Raw genomic sequence first — 22,863 nt, forward strand, 5'->3', positions numbered from 1 at the left:
AAAGAGTAGTTGATGGCGTCCCCAGGAACATGGTTAACACTCAACAAGCAACTTAATAAGAGATAAAGTGCATAAGTACCTATCCAATACCACAATAGTTTTTGAGCTATTTGTCCCATGAGCTATATATTGCAAAGGTAAAGGATAGAAATTTTAAAGGTAGCACTCAAGCAATTTACTTTGGAATGGCGGAGAAATACCATGTAGTAGGTAGGTATGGTGGACACAAATGGCATAGTGGTTGGCTCAAGGATTTTGGATGCATGAGAAGTATTCCCTCTCGATACAAGGTTTAGGCTAGCAAGGTTATTTGAAACAAACACAAGGATGAACCGGTGCAGCAAAACTCACATAAAATACATATTGTAAACATTACAAGACTCTACACCGTCTTCCTTGTTGTTCAAACTCAATACTAGAAATTATCTAGACTTTAGAGAGACCAATTATGCAAACCAAATTTTAGCAAGCTCTATGTATTTCTTCATTAATAGGTGCAAAGTATATGATGCAAGAGCTTAAACATGAGCACAACAATTGCCAAGTATCAAATTATTCAAGACATTTTAGAATTACTACATGTAGCATTTCCCGATTCCAACCATATAACAATTTAACGAAGAAGATTTAACCTTCGCCGTGAATACTATGAGTAAAGCCTAAGGACATATTTGTCCATATGCAACAGCGGAGCGTGTCTCTCTCCCACACAATGAATGCTAGGATCCATTTTATTCAAACAAAAACAAAAAACAAAAACAAACCGACGCTCCAAGCAAAGCACATAAGATGTGATGGAATAAAAATATAGTTTCACTAGAGGAACTTGATAATGTTGTCGATAAAGAAGGGGATGCCTTGGGCATCCCCAAGCTTAGACGCTTGAGTCTTCTTAAAATATGCAGGGGTGAACCACCGGGGCATCCCCAAGCTTAGAGCTTTCACTCTCCTTGATCATATCGTATCATCTCCCTCTCTTGATCCTTGAAAACTTCCTCCACACCAAACTCAAAACAACTCATTAGAGGGTTAGTGCGCAATCAAAATTTACATGTTCATAGGTGACATAATCATTCTTAACACTTCTGGACATTGCACAAAGCTACTGAAAGTTAATGGAACAAAGAAATCCATCTAACATAGCAAAACAGGCAATGCGAAATAAAAGGCAGAATCTGTCAAAACAGAACAGTTCGTAAAGACGAATTTTATTGAGGCACCAGACTTGCTCAGATGAAGATTCTCAAATTGAATGAAAGTTGCGTACATATCTGAGGATCACTCACGTAAATTGGCATAATTTTCTGAGTTACCTACGGAGAATTAGGCCCAGATTCGTGACAGACAAAGAAATCTGTTTCTTCGCGATAATCCAAATCTAGTATGAACCTTACTATCAAAGACTTTACTTGGCACAACAATGCACAAAACTAAGATAAGGAGAGGTTGCTACAGTAGTAACAACTTCCAAGACTCAAATATAAAATAAAAGTACTGTAGTAAAAACATGGGTTGTCTCCCATAAGCGCTTTTCTTTAACGCCTTTCAGCTAGGCGCAGAAAGTGTATATCAAGTGTTATCAAGAGACGATGCATCGACATTACCTTGGGCTTTACTCTTACCTTTCTTGTTCTTTTTCTTACTCATTGATTTAGGTAATATATGTCTACCCCCGGGTGTAGAGGTGAATTTTAGGGTGCCTTCTCCCATATCTATGATTGTTCCCAATAGTTTCAGCAGGGATCTTCCGAGTGTGATTTGTCCTGTTCCTGCACATTCAATAACAAGATAATCAATGGATATTGTTCTCCCAAGAACGGTTGTATGCACACCCGCAGCTACTCCTTTAGGAATTATAACAGAGTTATCAATAAGAGTTATTCCTTCTCCCCCTTCAACGAATCCCCAAAGTTTCAAAGATTCATGAATACTCTTAGGCATTAGGAAAAATTCAGACATAATATCACAATTGGCATGAAGAGTTTGGTCACCGATGACAATTTTAATAGTAGGATCCCATAATGAAGGTTCAGAGTTCACTAAAACTTGATCAAGACGGTTACGAACATATCTATAATTTTCATTCAAGCGAGATGCACTTGTCTCAAGAGTGTTTAATCTATTATAAATGCTAATAAGGGCTGAATCAAAGTTATTAGCTGAATCATGTGATGCAACCAACTTCTTTATGGCATTAAAAGCTTGATCCCCATTGCAATGAAGGAAATCTCCTCCCACTACGAGCATCCAAGGCATATCTATAGCGAATCATAAGACCAAAATAAAAATTACTAAGGAGCAAACTTAGAGTCATTTGAGGTTCAGCTTTACGATAAGAAGTAAAAATTCTGGACCAAGCATCTTTAAAACTCTCCTCATCCCCTTCTTTAAAATTGAAGACTAATTCCTCAGGTGAAGAAGTAACAGGTGCAGAACTAGACATGGTAACAAAAGTAAAATGCAAGTAACTAATTTTTTTTTGTGTTTTTGATATAGAGTGCAAGACAGTAAATAAAGTAAAGCTAGCAACTAATTTTTTTGTGTTTTGATATAATGCAGCAAACAAGAAAGTAAATAAAATAAAGCAAGACAAAAACAAAGTAAAGAGATTGGATTGTGGAAACTCCCCTTGCAGCGTGTCTTGATCTCCCCGGCAACGGCGCCAGAAAAAAATGCTTGATGCGTGCAGTCGACACGTCCGTTGGGAACCCCAAGAGGAAGGTATGATGCGTACAGTAGCAAGTTTTCCCTCGAAAAGAAACCAAGGTTTATCGAACCAGGAGGAGCCAAGAAGCACGTTGAAGGTTGATGGCGGAGGAGTGTAGTGCGGCGCAACACCAGGGATTCCGGCGCCAACGTGGAACCTGCACAACACAATCACAGAACTTTGCCCCAACGTAACAGCGAGGTTGTCAATCTCACCGGCTTGCTGTAACAAAGGATTAGATGTATAGTGTGGATGATGATTGTTTGCAGAAAACGAGTAGAACAAGTATCGCGATAGATTGTATTCGATGTAAAAGAATGGACCGGGGTCCACAGTTCACTAGAGGTGTCTCTCCCATAAGATAAATATCATGTTGGGTGAACAAATTACAGTTGGGCAATTGACAAATAGAGAGGGCATGACCATGCACATATATAATATGATGAGTATTGTGAGATTTAATTGGGCATTACGACAAAGTACATAGACCGCTATCCAGCATGCACCTATGCCTAAAAAGTCCACCTTCGGGTTATCATCCGAACCCCTTCCGATATTAAGTTGCAAACAACGGACAATTGCATTAAGTATGGTGCATAATGTAATCAATAACTACATCCTCGGACATAGCATCAATGTTTTATCCCTAGTGGCAACAGCACATCCACAACCTTAGAACTTTCTGTCACTGTCCCAGATTTAATGGAGGCATGAACCCACTATCGAGCATAAATACTCCCTCTTGGAGTTAAGAGTAAAAACTTGGCCAGAGCCTCTTCTAATAACGGAGAGCATGCAAGATCATAAACAACACACAGGTAATAGATTGATAATCAACATAACATAGTATTCTCTATCCATCGGATCCCAACAAACACAACATATAGCATTACAGATAGATGATCTTGATCATGTTAGGCAGCTCACAAGATCCGACAATGAAGCACATAAGGAGAAGACGACCATCTAGCTACTGCTATGGACCCATAGTCCAGGGGTGAACTACTCACTCATCACTCCGGAGGCGACCATGGCGGTGAAGAGTCCTCCGGGAGATGATTCCCCTCTCCGGCCGGGTGCCGGAGGCGATCTCCTGAATCCCCCGAGATGGGATTGGCGGCGGCGGCGTCTGCGGAAGGTTTTCCGTATCGTGGCTCTCGATGCTCGGGGGTTTCACGACGAAGACTATATGTAGGCGGAAGGGCAGGTCGGGGGCCACACGAGGGCCCCACACGCCGGGGCCGCGCGGCCTCGTTGTGGCGGCGCCTCGTGGCCCCACTTCGTAAGTCCTCCGGTCTTCTGGAAGCTTCGTGTAAAAATAGGCCCCTGGGCGTTGATTTCGTCCAATGCCGAGAATATTTCCTTACTAGGATTTCTGAAACCAAAAACAGCGAGAAAACAACAAGCGGCTCTTCGGCATCTCGTTAATAGGTTAGTGCCGGAAAATGCATAAATATGACATAAAGTATGCATAAAACATGTAGATATCATCAATAATGTGGCATGGAACATAAGAAATTATCGATACGTCGGAGACGTATCAAGGCGCAGAGAGGTTGGGGGCGAGCAGGAACGGCGGCGAAACTCAGATCGACGCGGACCAGATGGTGCGCCGTCGAACGGCGGTTCGATTGACATCCATCTCATCGCCGGCGATGGCCGGAGGTGGTCGGAACAAATCGGCGACGGCGCGTGCGACGCGGGCGTCGCGGGAGAGCAAGGGGTTAGGGTTTCCGCGAGAGAGAGAGAGAGAGGAAGGGGGCGAGTGAGTCCGACCGAGCCGGACCGAGCGGCTCGGGTCTGACCTAACCCGTTGAGCTCCACTGACAGGTGGGCCCAAGGGCAAATTGGTCTTTTCACAATTCCAAATAAACCAGAAACCTTGAAAATGAATAGAAAATGATTAAGAGCTCTAAAAAAATATGAAAACCGCTCAGCATAAAATTCTCTATCATAATAAAATATGAAAAGGAATTTTTGGAGACAAATAAGATTAATTCCTAATTTGATGAATATTATAATCATTCAAATCACACTTAATATTTTCAATAATAAAAATAAGTCCATAAATGCATTTGGACTTTAAAAACACCTTGACAACATTTCAAGGTAGTATTTTACTCTAAACAGAGTATCTCTAAATTATTCTTAGTAATTACCTCTCACATGAAATGATAAGACATCGGAAAGGGTGGAACAAACCCTAAAAGCTGAACCATGCATAATTGCTTCTTTAACCATTGCCCTTATCGGACAATGATGCTATTTTTCAGCAACAGAGGATAAGGGCCAGTCCCCACCTTCGAACTGCAACACTTTGCAGTCTTCAGGCAAGTTCATCGCTTGCTCATGTCATTCGAGTATTTTTACCAAATTACTTGCAAAGTACTATACTTATCACTCCTGCATGAAAAGCAAAAGTAATACTTTCATAACTATGAATATGACTATGTGGTTGGCAATGGAACCATGGAATGTGTTGACATGGTGGAGGTTCCATTGCAATGGGTTTATATCCATCTAGGATTAAACAACAAATGTCGTCCAGTGATTCTTGTGCCGTAATACCCGTGTTAACCATAAGATCTGGAGTGGGACGGAGTAGTCAATTGTGCTTCCACCTCTCGTTCATCAACGGATGCGCTGACCGTAGTAGTTGTATCTTGCGAGAACAACCGGAGGGTGGGGATCCCATTCTAATTCCCCACGGTAATGCGGTCTATGATGGGTTGCAACGACTGGCGAAGGACCATGGTTGCGACCTGGTAATAGTTGAGGTCGGATGGTATCCTATAATACGCTGGCTGGCGAGAACCCAAGGTCGGAATTGCAACAAAGGGTGGGTGTTCGAGGTAGCGGAGGAGTATGATTGGCTAGACCTTATATCGGGTCTCACACCAAAGGAAGTGTGGACGGGAAAGCTGCCCGGTTGGCACCAAGGTTAAGATCTCTTATGGGTAAAGCAACACACCTCTGCAGAGTGTAATGAATCGTGACCTGTTACTCCCTGTTCCGGGTTTGGAACTGCGAACGCTGCCGGAAAGGAACTCCATGAAGTTCTAGTAAACCGGGGTGAGGCTGACGGACATAGTTCTTCTAAATAAAAGCAACCTCTTGAAGAAATGGTTATCAAAACCTGCATTGGTATTAGACTTTTTGGTCTGATATCGTAGCTAGTGCATTAAACACCTCTTTTCTATAATGAACTTGTTGAGTACGCTCGTACTCATACCACTCTTAAATCCACCGCTTAGATTGTCCGAATCGACTTGAGGAGGACACCGACAACCAAGAAGGAGCAGAAGACATCTGCTATGAAGAACCAGACCTCTCCGGAGGTGTAGAAGGAGTGGATTACCTCATCGTCTACGGAACCGGAGGGTTCCGGAGGAGAACAACCGTAGACTTATCTGATAGTAGTAGTAGCCGAGCAGTACGAACACTTAGTACTTAACTGCTCGATGAGAATAAATGTATAACTTACTAAGACTTCTATATTGTAAGTTGAGTCGGGTTCACCTCGAACCCAGGAGTATTTCTCTCAGGACCCAAGAGGAACTCCGAGATGATATGTATATATGGCTTGTAATAATAAATGAATGAGTTATGGACCTCCTATGTTTTGTTGTACTACTCTGAGATATGTAATATTTGCGGATTGGTACTTCATGAATGTTACATCAACGACTGGCATACTACAACATGCAGTGGTATGCAGGGTCACCACAGACAGCTAGTTTAAATGAAAAAATACAATAAGAACATACACTCAATGTTAGTTGTGGTAACCGCAAATGTATTTTTGCGGTTGGAATAATTGATGGTATGCAGCAGTTCATACATTCTTCCTTGATCGTAGTCACCAGCATCATGTTGGACCACCATGATGTCAATCTTGTTATCATATTTTATGACCGTCCCCGTCATTCTCTAGGTAATATTGGTTCCCTCAGTGGTAGTGAGATTATCGATGATATCTCTTTTGTCATCAGTCATATGGTAGTATGCTGCAAAATTATAGTACCCACAATGAAATGAACCACATATGCAAATTTGCATTCTTACCGACTACTTAAAATCCAATAAACAATTGCAACTACCAAACTTGTTCATTAAACACTTCACCTGCTTAAACTAGCAATAACATTGATTAAAATATTAAGATTTTATGCTTTATACATAGCAAAAAATTTGATTCCTTACAGCTCTACCGATCCATGTCTAATCCTAATTGATGTGACACATAGAAGAAATTTGTAGGACGTTCTTACAGTTCTATGAAGAAATCTTGGGTGCAGTTTAACAACGAAACTACTTCTTCATGTGTCTCCCTTTGGTGCACGCAACCTTGATGTCCAAACAGACTTCACACTGTGAACGACACCGGATAAAATCTTCAATGCTATCATACAGATCTAGAGATACGAATGATAGCTAGCGACGAGAACTTTCCCCTCTGGTTACCACCATTTTGGTCGCTGATCAAGATGTGGGCGTACCCTTCTTGTTCACCATTGCAGAGGTGGGTGAACCCTTCTTGGTTGCCTTTGCAAAGCTTGGAGAACCCTTCTTGGTCGCCGGTGCAGAGACGTTGGAATCCATATACGACTTGATGATGTCGGGGGAGATCTAGACGTTGACGTAGAAGTCATGTCGGAGCAGGTGACAGATTCCGGGCGATGAAGGTTGTGGCTGTAGTATCGACTAGTAAATGATGGGATTTGGGTATGGCTAGGCCGAGAATGAGAGTAGTAGCACATGTATAGGCAACGTAACAAGCCATGCTCACATGTTCTTGTGCTTTTGAATGCATACTCGGTGAAATTTAGCAAATTTTATCCAAATCCACTATTAGTAGGCATGCAAACATGATCTTTTATATTTTCATGCAAACTTAGCCTACCTTGTGTACTTTACACCGTGTAACCCTAGTGTGTTGTAACAAGCCATGCTCACATGTTCTTTTTTTTGACACAAATACAGTAGGGAAAGGCTCCCTACTGTGTCATTTTCTATTAATAATGAATGGGATATTTACAATGGGTATCACTTATTACACACTCATAGAGTATCAAGCCAGGATTGCATCCCTTCTTTAAGACTAGGCTTAGCTCTATGCATTGTAATAGTAAAAGTGGTTTTAAATCTACTAATACATCTCTGAACATTGGGAATATTTAAATTAAAATAGCATCATTTCGTTGGTCCCATATGCTCTAGCATACATCAATCATAATTTCCATGAAGAAGTACAATGATATTCTCTGTTTTGGTTCATCTATCATCTGGTATAAGCTCATATCCACATTCCATTCTAGTCCAAGGGCCCACCAAAAGCTCTGACTAAAAGTGCACTCAAAGAAGAGGTGCATATGTGTTTCTTCTAGGCAAGCATCACCGAGGATGCATTCAGAGAATTTAACATAGAAGTTCTTGTGCTTCATCATCTCTTTTGTATTTAATCTGCCATTAAGTAATAGCCAGGCAAAGAATTTGTGTCCTGGAATACTACATATTTTCCATATTGCAGATATAATGTTTGGTGTTTCATGACTGCCAATAAGCTCTCTGTATACTTTCTTTGTGGAAAAATTGCTTCCCTAGTTAAATGACCAAATGTCATAGTCATCTGTGATATTTAACTCCAAGAATTCCTGCTCCAAATTACGGAGCTACTCATGTGCAATAGTACTCAGAGGAAGGTGAAACATATCATAAATATTGTCATTTCTTGCCTCTATAGCCTTGTCAATGGTAATGTTCTGGTTTCTAGCAAAAGAATGCAAATGTGGATAAATATCTTGTCTTATACCACTGTTCCAATTATCCTTCCATAGGATGACTGATTTTCCATTTTGAATATCCACAGTTGTCATTTCCTTATATTTGTCCTGTAGTGTCAAAAATCTCTCCACCAAAAAGAGGTCTTTGTGCTGATGGATTGAGGAGTGCCTCTATTGTCATAATATGCATGCTAGATCAAATTAACCCAAGGGATATCTGCATGATTATAGAATTTATGCATATTCTTCATAAGGAGAGCTTGGTTTTGTAATCTGAGATTTAGTATTCCTAACCCACCTTGGTCTTTTGGCTTGCACATGATATCCCAGCTCGCAATACACTTTCCTTGTATTTTATTTTCTCTATCAGACCAAAGGAATTGTCTCCCTCTTTTTTTGAAAGTGGATAAAAATAGGTATTGGTACCTTGAAAGAGCACATTGCATACATGTGTAATGATTGGATCACAAAATTCAAGAGTATGAGCTTGCTCACATGTTCTTGTGCTTTTGAATGAAAACTAGAGCTATTTTGCCAATTTTCACCTACTTTCTCCCAAATCCACTATTACTAGCCATGCAAACATGATCTTGTACATTTTCATGCAAACTTGGCCGACTGTAATATCCCAGGAATTGGGGTTACAAAAATAGAGGAAACATATGTGTGCATTGCATTCATGCATAGAAAATCCGGGGAATTTTCGCGCTTAAAAGTAAAACAGTCCACGATAGCGAAGTTTCACTTGACCTTGGTGGAATTGAAGTAGCTCATCAAGTTCAGTGCTATAAACCTCAATGTGACTTTGTTAAAACCTTGTTTTGGGTAGAGATGATTTGATCTAAGGGGTTAGATCAAATGGAATTAAAACCAACACAAGATTATCATTAAACCCTAGAGAGGGAGAGGTCTATAACCATCAAATAGATAATAATCAAACTCTAAGTTATTAAAACTTAAAAGTTAAGAAACCACAATTGAGGTATAATTGAATTCACTTTTAAAACTTATCACCAAATATGGTAAAACACAAGGACCTAAGTGCATAAAAGCCACACATTCTGATTTTAATCATAACTTAATAAATATGTGGAATATTACAAAACTAAATTCGTTTACATTACGAATTATAGTTCAAACTATATGAATAAAATAAACTATGAGTATTTTGAAACTCATATGATCATGCCCTGGTGAAATCAACATTCACCATTCAAATTGGGGTATAATCCTTGTCTTTGACATTCTGATCCCAATTACAATATAATACAATCACATATGATATAGTGACTCACCCACAAGCATAAAATCATTCACAAGATATTTAGTAACAAAAGCCACTTGGCTATCCAAAAATAAATCACATGAGAAGATAAAACCAATGCCACATAGGATGAAAATATCTACATAGCTTGCATCCTAAGCAATGCCACCTCATGCTTAAAGGATTGCTATGAATGAGATCATGACAACCAAGCACCTTACTCATCTAATTAAAACAAGAGTCACCCACCTATGTGTCATGATATTAGAGCATGCCCAAGCCTATAAAAGGAACCCTCTACCTCATTCATTTCATCATTTTGCACCATGATGCAAGAAAACCAACACATCGAGCCACCCCATAAAATAGTTAGGATCAAGATGAAGCAGCTAGGAGGTGGAGGCATGCCACAAGATGCAGGTTTATCAGAATTCCCGAAGAACAAGCTACAGAAGATATCAAGGTAGAATTCTTAGCAAGACCACATATTTAGATAATCACATCATCATTCCTTGAGTAGAACCCTAGATTATAATCCAAGTCCTTCTGGAGTGAGAGGGGTAATTGGTACAACCATATCTAAATATTTCTAGTAATACCATAGGAAGCTAAACCTTTGATCATTATAAATTGAGTAATGATCATAAACCCTAAGAACTTGAAGTAGAAGACATTAAGAATAATTGGATCATATCTAATACATGATCATGCTTTGGAGATATGTAAGGACAAGCTTAAACCTTAATATGATAAGCACATACCATCACATAAAATCATAGGGAGATCCCTAGTAAGCAAACCTAGACTTATATTTCCAACTAAATTGTGAATTACTTGATGATCACAAGTAAAGCCCTAAGCTACATCTCAATCTTAGTTTGTGTATCACTTAGGTGATCACAATTAAAACCTAGGCAACAATTGAGATTCAATTCATGTGTCAATAAGTAAATATAAATAGAACCCTAATATTGCACCCTAATTAAATCCTATGCTTAATTATGAAGCATAAGATGAACCTAGTGTTAAATCCTATAATTAAACCCGTAAGTGGTGATTAACCACTTAGATCAACCACTTATCCTTATAACTAAACCAAACTATGATGAGAGTAGTATCTCTATTTCAAGGTGCTATTAAAATATGATAATAGTACTAACCTTGAAATAGGATTATAATAAACCTTACAAAATCTTAACAAATAGGTTCTCACATAAAATCATATGCAAGTAATCAATTCCTCAAATAGAAAACAAGCCCTAATAACAATCTCAGAAATACTCTGAGTTAAAAGCATCAACTCTAATCATTCCAAAGTATTCGATTCATAAGAAAAAGCAAATTAATATGAGAATATAAACTCATGTCTAGTTGCTATTTTGAATAAGCCAAAAATTATGAAACGTAATCTAATATATAATACTTCTTCAAAAAGGAGTGTGGTGAAATAGTCATTACATTACTCTAATTGAATTAATATAACAAGAAATCTGCCAGCAAAATTTGAATTCAAATCAGATTCAAACCAGAAATATAAAACAGGAAAAGAAAAACAGAAATAAAAAGAAAAAGAAGAAAGAAGCTCACCTGACCGTGGCAGCCCACCAGAAGCCCATCAGCAACAGCCTAGCAGCAGCCCACTAGGCCAATCCAACCCAAACCACATACCGATTCACCTTGCTTTAAAAATCGTGCGAGAAGATGTTCTCTCCGTCTTCCTCGCATGAACGCCACGGGACGCCGTGACCGACTTCGCCGGCCACGTCCTCGACGCCGATAAGCACAAGCCGGATGCAAGCCTCGTCCCAAAGCCCTAGCACATGGCCGTGGAGTCCGCAGCCAGTCGGATCATCAAGATTCGGGCATCGAAAACCCTAGCCCGCACCACCACCGTATCCTGGCCGCTCGTCGCCGACGCTCGTCATCGTTCCAGACCACCTCGTGGTCTATAAAGTCACCAGGAGGACCGCTGTGTCGTCCTTGTTCATCTTCGCCATCCCAATCCCTCGCAATCTCTCTGTATCTCCCACCATCTTCGGTTACTGTCCGCCGGTGTCGAGCAAGGAATCGACGACTGGGGTCGCCCCAGCATCCGTGCAGTGGTCGAGGAGGTGCGCCTTGACGTGTACACCATCTGGTAGAAGCCCAACATCAAGGGGAGGTCGAAGCTAAGCCAATTTAGCCGTTCCCTTTCTCTGGCCATCCTCGGTATACGCAAAATCAAGCTCGCCATCGTCGCCAATCCTCCTCGTCGAGCATTGATACGTCCAAAACGTATCCACTTTCCCGAACACTTTTGCTATTGTTTTGCCTCTAATTTGTGTATTTTGGATACAACTAACACGGACTAACGCTGTTTTCAGCAGAATTGCCCTGGTGTCTTATTTTTGTGCAGAAACTCAACTTTCAGGAAAATCCCCGGAAATAATTGCTATGGGCCTATTTTCACAGAAGATTGACGGAGCCAGAAGACGAGACGGAGGGGGGCCATGAGGCGCCCACCCCACAAGGCGGCGCGGTGGGCCCCTGGGCCGCGCCGCCCTAAGGTGGCGACGCCTCGGCCACCCCTCGACGCTCCCCTCTGGACTACTTAAGGCCTTCGACCTAAAAACGCACGGGAGTTCGACCAATCTGCCAGAAGACATCCAGAACTCCGCCGCCATCGCGAAACTCCGTCTCGGGACCAGAAACTCTGTTCTAGCACCCTGCCGGGATGGGGAATTGGAGGAGATCATCGCCATCATCACCACCGACGCCTCTCCATCGACCATCCATGCTTCCCCATCCATGTGTGAGTAATTCCCCCGCTGTAGGCTGAAGGGGATGGTAGGGATTGGATGAGATTGATCATGTAATAGTCATAAGATTGTTAGGGCATAGTGCCTAGTATCCGTTGTTGGTACTTTTATGATATTGTTGCAACTTGTTATGCTTAATGCTTGTCACTAGGGCCCGAGTGCCATGATTTCAGATCTGAACATGTTATTGATTCATGAAGATATTCATTGTTTTATGATCTTACCTCGCAAGTTGTATACACATATTGCTGTCCGGAACCCGAGGCCCCAAAGTGACGAAATTGGGACAACCGGAGGGGAAGGCTGTGATATGAGGATCACATGTGTTCACGGAGTGTTAATGCTTTGCTCCGATACTCTATTAAAAGGAGTACCTTAATTACCAGTAGTTTCCCTAGAGGCCCGGCTGCCACCGGCTGGTAGGAGAAAAGATGTTGTGCAAGTTTCTCATTGCGAGCACGTACGACTAAATACGGAACACATGCCTATGGTTGTTTAGTACTTGGATACCGTTTTCTTATTATCTGCAAATGCCCTGCCTTGATTGTTACATGAGTTCTCTTATCCATGCAGCGCCCGTTCATCCATCCCTGTGCCTACGATATTTTAATCCTCGCTGTTTACTATAATCACTACTGCTATCCTTATTACACTCGTTGCTTATATTTCACTACGCTACTCGCTATAAACTGTTGCTACTCGATAAACTCTTGCGAGCAAGTCCGTTTCCAGTGCAGCTGAATTGACAACTCCTCTATTAAGGCTTACAAATATTCTTTGGCTCCCCTTGTGTCGAATCAATAAATTGGGTTTTACTTCCCTCGAAGACTGTTGCGATCCCCTATACTTGTGGGTTATCAAGACTATTTTCTGGCGCCGTTGACGGGGAGCATAGCTTTATTTGCAAGTTCACCTGAATTGATATTGTTCGCTGCAAATCCTCCATCATGGGTAAACCTCGCGATGCTAAAGTCGCCATATTACCATCCACTACAAGAAAAGGTACAACTCTGAGTACCTCTGCTGCTCTTGATTCACCATCTGTGATAAGTCAACTTGTTTCACCACCACAAGCTTCACATGCTGGTACTTCTGCTGAATCTGAAAATTGCTCTTATAATTTTGATGATGCTTCTGTTGTGCTTGATGATAATGGTTCATTAGGTCCTTTTCTAGATGCTACAATTGCTAGGTCTAGACAAATTGAAAATACTGAAATTCCTAATGAAAATACTGTTACACCTGTTAATTCACCTGAGTCTGTTGAACACTCTAGTGATGATCTTGATGAAGATTATGTGAAACTTGATGATGATTTTATTGATAAATGTAATGCTACTACTGGTGCAAGTAACATTAAAAAACTTCTTGCACAACATGCTGTTAGATATAAATTGTCTCCTGATCCTAAATTTGCCACATCTCCTATAAACATTAAGGATAAGGATTATGATTTTTTTTCTTGATTTATCTCATATATCTATTGTTGAGAAAACACCTTTTTGTGGTACTGTAAAAGAAAGTGCTGTAGAGCACATGAATGAGCTTTCTACTTTGAGTAGCTTGTTTTCTGATGATATCAAGAAGCGTACTTATTTTGTTGCTAAATTTTTTCCTTTCTCATTAAATGATGATGCTAAAACTTGGTATAATAGTTTGCCTCCTGATTCTATTGATAGTCCAAAAGGTTTTCTTGATGTTTTCTTTCGAAAATATTTTCCTGCTAGTGCTCAACATATTGCTTTGCAGAAAATTTATAGTTTCGATCAAGAAGATGGAGAGAAATTGCCTGAAGCTTGGGCAAGGTTTTGCTCTCTTATCAGAGCTCGCCCTGGACATGATTTGGAAAAGCATGACTTACTTGATATATTTTATAGTGGACTAACCATTGAGTGTAGGGCATACCTGGATAGTTGTGCTGGTTGTGTTTTCAGGAAAAGAACTCCAGACGAAGCTGAAGAATTATTGGCTAGGATAGGCCGAAATCATGATGATTGGACTACACCTGAACCAACCCCGACACCAATATTGAAGAAGAGGGGTATGATTAAATTAAATGATGATGATATGAGGGAAGCCAAGAAATCTCTTAAAGAGAAAGGTATTAAATCGAAGATGTGAAGAATTTACCCCCATAGAAGATTTATGTAAGATAACTCCCCCTTCATCCACGATTGAGGTACATTCTCTTCAACGCTTTGATAGAGAAGATATTCCTTACTCAAAACATCCTGATCAATGTTTAGATGAGTTTGATAATTATGTTGTTAAGCAAGATAATTTTAATATGAGAGTAGAGAATCATTTAATGGAAAATTCTCAAGCTATCAGTGAATTGCATGATATTGTGGAGAGAACCTCCAATGATGTTAAGATGCTTGTTAAACATTTTCATATGGTTCAAACTCAAATTGATCAACTCACTAAAGTGCAAAATGACTTGTTAAAAAATACTTCTAAAGAAAAACATGCTTATGAAGTAACAACTAGAGGTGGTGTTTCTACTCGGGATCCTCTATATCCTGAGGGGCATCCCAAAAGAGTTGAACAAGATTCTCAACGAACTAAAGAAATTAGTGCTCCTTCTAAGAAAAAGAAGAAGAAACATAAAACTGTTGTAGAATCCTCCGAGCCTCGTTAATGATCCTAATAGTATTTCTATTTCTGATGCTGAAACTGAAAGTGGTAATGAACATGATAAAGATAATGATAAGAATGATGTTTCTGATAAAGAAGAGGGATAAGATGAACCCGAAAAGCATGCTAAAAATAAAAAGTACACTAAAGAAGATTTTATTGCTAAGAAACATGGTAATGAAAGAGAACCTTGGGTTCAAAAGCAAATGCCTTTCCCTGCTAAGAAACTAAAATCAAAGGAGGAAGAACACTATAATAAATTTTGTGATTGGATGAAACCTTTGTTCCTGCAAATCCCTTTGACCGATGCTATTAAATTGCCTCCTTATTCAAAGTATATGAAGGATATTGTCTCTAATAAAAGGAAAATTCCTAATGAGGAGATTTCCACTATGCTTGCTAATTACTCTTTCAATGGCAAGGTTCCAAAGAAGCTGGGAGACCCAGGTATACCGACTATTCCTTGTTCCATCAAGAATAATTATGTCAGAACTGCTCTATGTGATTTGGGAGCAGGAGTTAGTGTTATGCCCTTTTCTCTTTACAAGAGACTTTATTTAGATAAGTTGATACCAACTGATATATCTTTGCAAATGGCTGATAAATCTACTCGCTATTCCTGTTGGTATATGTGAGGATGTTCCTGTTCAAGTTACTAATAATTGCTTAATATTAACTGATTTTGTTGTGTTGGAAATGCTCGAAGATGATAATATGTCTATTATTCTCGGGAGACCTTTTCTTAACACTGCAGGGGCTGTTATTGATTGCAATAAAGGAAAAGTTACTTTCAATGTTGATGACAAGGAGCATACTTGTTTATTTTCCCAAGAGGATTGATAAAGTATGTGGAGTTAATACAATTTCTAATTTGAGAACCATCAAAGTGGGAGTTATTGATTGTCCTATATATGAGCCTAAACAAGGATATCAAAGTATTATGATTGGATCCATATCAATACAATATAAGGTAACATGATTGATTTGAGGTTATTTCTTCTTATCACATGTAAAATTTATTTGGTGGCAAGACTTGATCAACCTTGTTAACAAGTACATTTTATATGCATAGAAGAGCTAAACAACATTTCTTTCTTTCTCCACTTGCTTTACTTGCTGTAGTACCACTTATTTGCAAGATGCTTTAGTTGTTAGAAGTTTGAAAATCTTTTTCTGTCCTGAAATAGTAATTTTAACACCCAGAAATGTGCATTTTTTGAAGTTTTCAAAAATTTACAAAAATTATACCGTTGGTCTTATTTTTCGAAATGCAACCTCGGAGTGCCTGGGGCTGACCAGTGGGGCACCCCAGGGCTGGCCCCCATGGGCCGGCGCGGCCAAGGAGGGGGCGCGCCCCCATGTGGCGAGGGCCCCACCTGGCCCCACTTAGTCATCCCTTCCACTCATTCCACTCTCTCTCCCGAAAAAACTCGTACCAGTTCATTCTCACTCGCGTTTTCGCCCAAGAGCTCATGATTTTTCGATCTCTTTGCTCAGCCCAGATTTCAGTCTGAAATTTGGCACATTTGCTCTCCGGTATGTGACTGCTCCGATTATCCAAATAGAATTTTGTTTGGTTGAGTATATCTTGAATATTTTGCTGCTGTAGGTGACATGTTAAGTGAGCTTGCATGCTTGTTCTAAGTTGTAAAAAGTAGTTTTGACGCATGTTTAGTACAGTACCAAGTTCCTATAGTAGTTTCCCTCAATTATATGTCTCGAAATCTACTTTTATAATGATTGTTGAAAAATTTCAGAAAAGGAAGATGCATAACCACACCTTTAGAGAAGTGTTCGAGAGGGATACGACAAGAGATGCAAGACCTTCAAGGGCAGCCACTCGAGTTAGGCGATCCTATGATGAGGATATCATCGCACCTAGCTTTGAGGCTGAAGAGGATAATGGGGTTCCTAATGCTTCATCCTTTCCATGCTTTGACTTTTTGCGTAATGCAGGGCTACTTGATGATTTCTTGTTTCTCATCAATAGTGTGGGCTTATCTACCTACATGGAAGATGAGGGTGATCAATTTTACAGGCTAACTAAAATCTTTGTTGAAAGCTTTAAATTCAGCAACTCAACTTTCTCAGCAAAAGTTAAATTTAGGATTTATGATAGGCCTGTTACTATGAAGTTGAAGGATTTTTGTGCTGCATTGGATATCGCTCCTATAGGTACAGCGAAGAAGATTGAGAACCACCCCAAAGCTTTGACGGAACTCTATCGAGAAGTCACCAACGATGATAGCCGCACCATTCAGCGCGGAAAGATAAGGAACATTCAGCTCCCTGCCATTAGATATTTCAATTACTATCTTGCTACTAGAATTCTTGGTAGGGAGAACACTAGCAACATATCTAGTTATCATCTTGCTTTCCTGGTTGCTGCACTTACTGGAAGTACGCCTTATCATCTTGGTGCTCTTATTACTCGTCGCTTAGATAGTAAGGGACCTATTTATGAAGGAATTATTGCCTCACGTATTGTTGCGTATCTCGGTTTTTCTATTGATCCTAGTGATGAGAAACTAACTCCTATTAAGCTTGATATTGCTGCTATGAAGAGTCACCAATTTGTCACAACTGACTCTAACTTAGAAAATATTGTCTATAGAATGTTCTTTATTGACGGGGATGAGAGGGAAATCCCCCTGCCGCAGGTCGATTTGTTCAGTGTTCGCAGGAGACCGTGGTCGCGCTCCAAGGAGGAGGTGGATGAGCAGCTGAGGATACGTGGTTTCCACCAGCAGCACGACTCCGAGGACGCCGAGCCCTCCGATAGGTACACCATCACGTATACTGGTGCATCCTCCAGTACATACCAAGGGCAGGATCCTTCTTCTTACTACGGAGGTGCCACCTCATGGGCACCATGGGATTGACCTCCACTTAGGCCAAAAGCCTAAGCTTGGGGGGAGGTATGCCGGCATCACTCATTCATTGCATATTACAATTGCCGGATATGTGTACTGATGACCCACAAGTATAGGGGGTGTATCGTAGTATCTTCGATAAGTAAGAATGTCGATCCCAACGAGGAGCAGAAGGTGTCGACAAGCAGTTTCGATGAAGGATTCACTGTAAATGCTCACAGACAAGTATTCAGGGGGTTTTGATGTAGCAGATGAATATAGTACGAGTAAGTAAAGTGCGAGAGTAATAATTGCAGCGAGTGGCCCAATCCTTTTTAGCACAAAGGACAAGCCGGTTTGTTTACTTATAATGACTACGTTCTCGAGGACACACGGGATTTTAGTCTAGTGCTTTCGCTACATACGGCTAATTAATCTTCATTGTTTTGATAAGTGTTGTGTGGGTGAACCTATGCTAATGTACCGCCCTTCCTAGGACTAATACATACTTCTGATTATACCCCTTGCAAGCATCCGCAACTACAAGAAAGTAATTAAGATAAATCTAACCACAGCCTTAAACTCTGAGATCCTGCTATCCCTCCTGCATCGATATACCAATGGGGGCTCAGGTTTCTGTCACTCTAGCAACCCCGCAATTGGCAAACGAGTACAAGATGCATTCCCCTAGGCCCATAAAGGTGAAGTGTCGTGTAGTCGACGTTCACACGACACCACTAGAAGAATAACACCACAACTTAAATATCATAACATTGAATATTACTCAACCATACTTCACTACAAACATTTAGACTTTACCCATGTCCTCAAGAACTAAACGAACTACTCACGAAACATCATATGGAACATGATCAGAGGTGATATGATAATGAATAACAATCTGAACATAAACCTTGGTTCAACGGTTTCACTCAATAGCATCAATAACAAGTAGAAATCAACACCGGGAGAGTTTCCCCTATCAAACAATCAAGATCAAACCCAAATTGTTACAACGGTGACGAGGTGCAGCGGTGGAGATGGCGGTGATGATGATGAAGATGATGGTGATGGTGATGGAGATGATGTCCAGCTCGATGACGGTGACGATGGCGTCGATTTCCCCGGCAGATCTCATCCTGCCGGAGAGCTCTTTTCTCTCTGGTGTTCTCCGCCTCAAAAAGGCGGTTGTCACTCTTCGCGACATACCCCTCGAGCTCAGGTTTTCGGGATGAAGGCGTACGCGAAGAAAAGGAGGCGAGAGGGGGCTGTGGGCCCCCTCCTCACAGGGCGGCGCGGCTAGGGCAGGGCCCGCGCCGGCCTGTGAGGGGGCCCATGGCGGCCCTCCTCGGCTCCCCTTCCGGCTCCCTTCGTCATCCGGAAAAATAGGATTTTTCATATAATTTCCGTCAAGCTGTTGATCTTCCGAAATATTGCATTCTGACGGTGCTTTTTCCAGCAGAATCCTGGCTCCGGTGCGCGATCCTCCAATAATCATGAAACATGCAAAATAGATGAAATAACATAAGTATCATCTCCAAATATGAAATATATCAATGAATAACAGAAAATTATGATATAAAATAGTGATGCAAATTGGACGTATCATGTACATACTTGTTTCTCTTCTTATGATTGCCTCTCATATGAGGAAGATGATATTTGGGGAAGTGCTGTCTAAAAACAGATTCTGGACTGATACTAAAAAAGTTCCTAAAAATAGTCAGAACGTTATTTTGAGAAGCCAATTTTTGTGCATGTTCCCCAGGTTATTATCTAACTTTCATTAGTTGAGCACTTTTCGAGTTGAACAGCGGAAGATTTTTGTAAAAAATAATTACTGTACTGCTGTCAAGTTTGACGGATTTCTGCCACTATGTGTATATGTGACTCTTTTAGTTTTCATTCTCTTGTTTTTGCTTTGTTTCTTTCCTAAAACACAAAAAGACCAAAAATATTTCTGTTGTTTCTCTTCACCATTTGTTTATTTTGGTTTCTTGTTCTTATTTTGCTTTATTTACTATCGTTAGTTTGCTATGAGAAAATCCAAAAAGATTTTGCTTTGTTTGCATGTTTCCTTTTGTTCTTGTTTCCAATTCGAAAACACCAAAAATATTTGTTGTTCTTCTTTGGTTTTGTAAAGTTGACTATGGAGTTCAGCGGTCTCCGGTGGTTGGAGCTTGGTTTTCATTTCATATTATTCAAGCTACACAAGTGAAAGGTAATAATGACGATCTACGACAATTCGACTGTGGTGAGAGGCTGGTATGAACTCTATTTGTTTTCATTTTTGTACATATACTCATCCATGTGAGCATGCTTAGTTGGTTCATGTGAGGTATATGTCATTTAATGAAGTCTAGTAGTTCATGATCTCTCATGTTTAGCTCCAATTTATTAATATGAGTAGCATGTCATAAATATTTGCTTGCATTGTTTTATTCATAGATAGGTATGACATTGTGGTATCCTCCTCTGAGTAATTCATTTGAATCGACTTGGCACATGCTCATGCATGCATATGACTGAAACAAAAGTCAATTAAGCCTCGGTGATTTACTTTGCTTCAGAGTTCTTGTATCACTTTTATGCCTCCGTTAGTTTTATTTTGTCGCAAGCATGATTATGACAGTTATTGCTCTATTGATTGTCGCTTCCCAGTCTATTGCTAGCCTCCACTTGTACTGAGCGGGAATGCTGCTCGTGCTTCCAAACCCCTGAAAACCAAGTTATTCCAAAGTGTCCACCATAAATACCTATGCATGGCATTTCAAACCATTCCAAGTAAATTCTCATGTGCTACCTTTAAAACCTTCAAAGTACTTCTCAATTTGTGTTAATGTTTTATAGCTCATGAGGAAGTATGTGGTGTTTTATCTTTCAACCTTGTCATTTACTCCTGACGGACTTTCACCAATGGACTAGTGGCACATCCGCTTATCCAATAATTTTGCAAAAAGAGCCGGCAACGGGGTGCCCAGCCCCAATTAATTAACTTTCATCAATAATTCTCTTCACATGTTTTGCCCTGATTTATCAGTAAGCAACTTAATTTGCAAATACACACTCCTCCATGGTATGTGAATGTTGGAAGGCACCCGAGGATTTGGTTAGCCATGGCTTGTGTAAGCAAAGGTTGGGGGGAGTGTCATCCATAATGAAACTAAAATACATGTGTAAACAAAAGAGAAGAGGGATGATTTACCTTGCTGGTAGAGATAACGTCCTTCTTGGGAGCCACTCTTGAAAGTCTGGTTGACGAGGTAGTTAGAGTGCCCACTATCATTCGTTGACAACAACAAACACCTCTCAAAATAATTTTACTCCTGTTTTAAAAATGAAAAGCTCTAGCACATGTTAATCCCTGCTTCCCTCTGCGAAGGGTCAATCTTTTACTTTCACATTGAGTCTCCATCCTTTCTTTGAGCACCTTCTTGTGAGCATAATTGTCATTCTTAGTGTAATATGCTTGTCCCAAAATATGATTAGCTGTGGTATAACTCTGATGCTTTTATCTTTGATAATCTTTACTTCTAGTCTTTTCATGAAATTCAGAGGTGCCTGAGCATTTATGTTTTGTTGTACAAATATGGGCAAGCGAGATACCACTTTATCATATCTTTCTATGAACATTGCAATCCTGCTGATAGACATGATTCATGATGCTTATTATTAGTTTGTTGGTATCTTTTTCATGATTGGCATAACTATTAGATGACTTTATTTGCATGTATCTTATTATGAATTGCCTAAGTACTTGTCCATATCATGAGAATATTTACATCATATGAACAAATGTGTTCGTGAAAGTTCTTTTATGGCACTCAGTTGTTAACTGAATTGCTTGAGGACAAGCAATAAGCTAAGCTTGGGGGGAGTTGATACGTCCAAAACGTATCCACTTTCCCGAACACTTTTGCTATTGTTTTGCCTCTAATTTGTGTATTTTGGATACAACTAACACGGACTAACGCTCGTTTTCAGCAGAATTGCCCTGGTGTCTTATTTTTGTGCAGAAACTCAACTTTTAGGAAAATCCCCGGAAATAATTGCAATGGGCCTATTTTCACAGAAGATTGACGGAGCCAGAAGACGAGACGGAGGGGGGCCACGAGGCGCCCACCCCACAAGGCGGCGCGGTGGGCCCCTGGGCCACGCTGCCATATGGTGGCGACGCCTCGGCCACCCCTCGACGCTCCCCTCTGGACTACTTAAGGCCTTCGACCTAAAAACGCACGGGAGTTTGACCAATCTGCCAGAAGACATTCAGAACTCCGCCGCCATCGCGAAACTCCGTCTCGAGACCAGAAACTCCGTTCTGGCACCCTGTCGGGACGGGGAATTGGAGGAGATCATCGCCATCATCACCACCGACGCCTCTCCATCGACCATCCATGCTTCCCCCATCCATGTGTGAGTAATTCCCCCGCTGTAGGCTGAAGGGGATGGTAGGGATTGGATGAGATTGATCATGTAATAGTCATAAGATTGTTAGGGCATAGTGCCTAGTATCCGTTGTTGGTACTTTTATGATATTGTTGCAACTTGTTATGCTTAATGCTTGTCACTAGGGCCCGAGTGCCATGATTTCAGATCTGAACATGTTATTGATTCATGAAGATATTCATTGTTTTATGATCTTACCTGCAAGTTGTATACACATATTGTTGTCCGGAACCCGAGGCCCCAAAGTGACAGAAATTGGGACAACCGGAGGGGAAGGCTGTGATATGAGGATCACATGTGTTCACGGAGTGTTAATGCTTTGCTCCGGTACTCTATTAAAAGGAGTACCTTAATTACCAGTAGTTTCCGTTGAGGC

The sequence above is a fragment of the Lolium rigidum genome, chromosome 1 (assembly GCF_022539505.1).
Source record: "Lolium rigidum isolate FL_2022 chromosome 1, APGP_CSIRO_Lrig_0.1, whole genome shotgun sequence".
Classification (NCBI taxonomy): Eukaryota; Viridiplantae; Streptophyta; class Magnoliopsida; order Poales; family Poaceae; genus Lolium; species Lolium rigidum.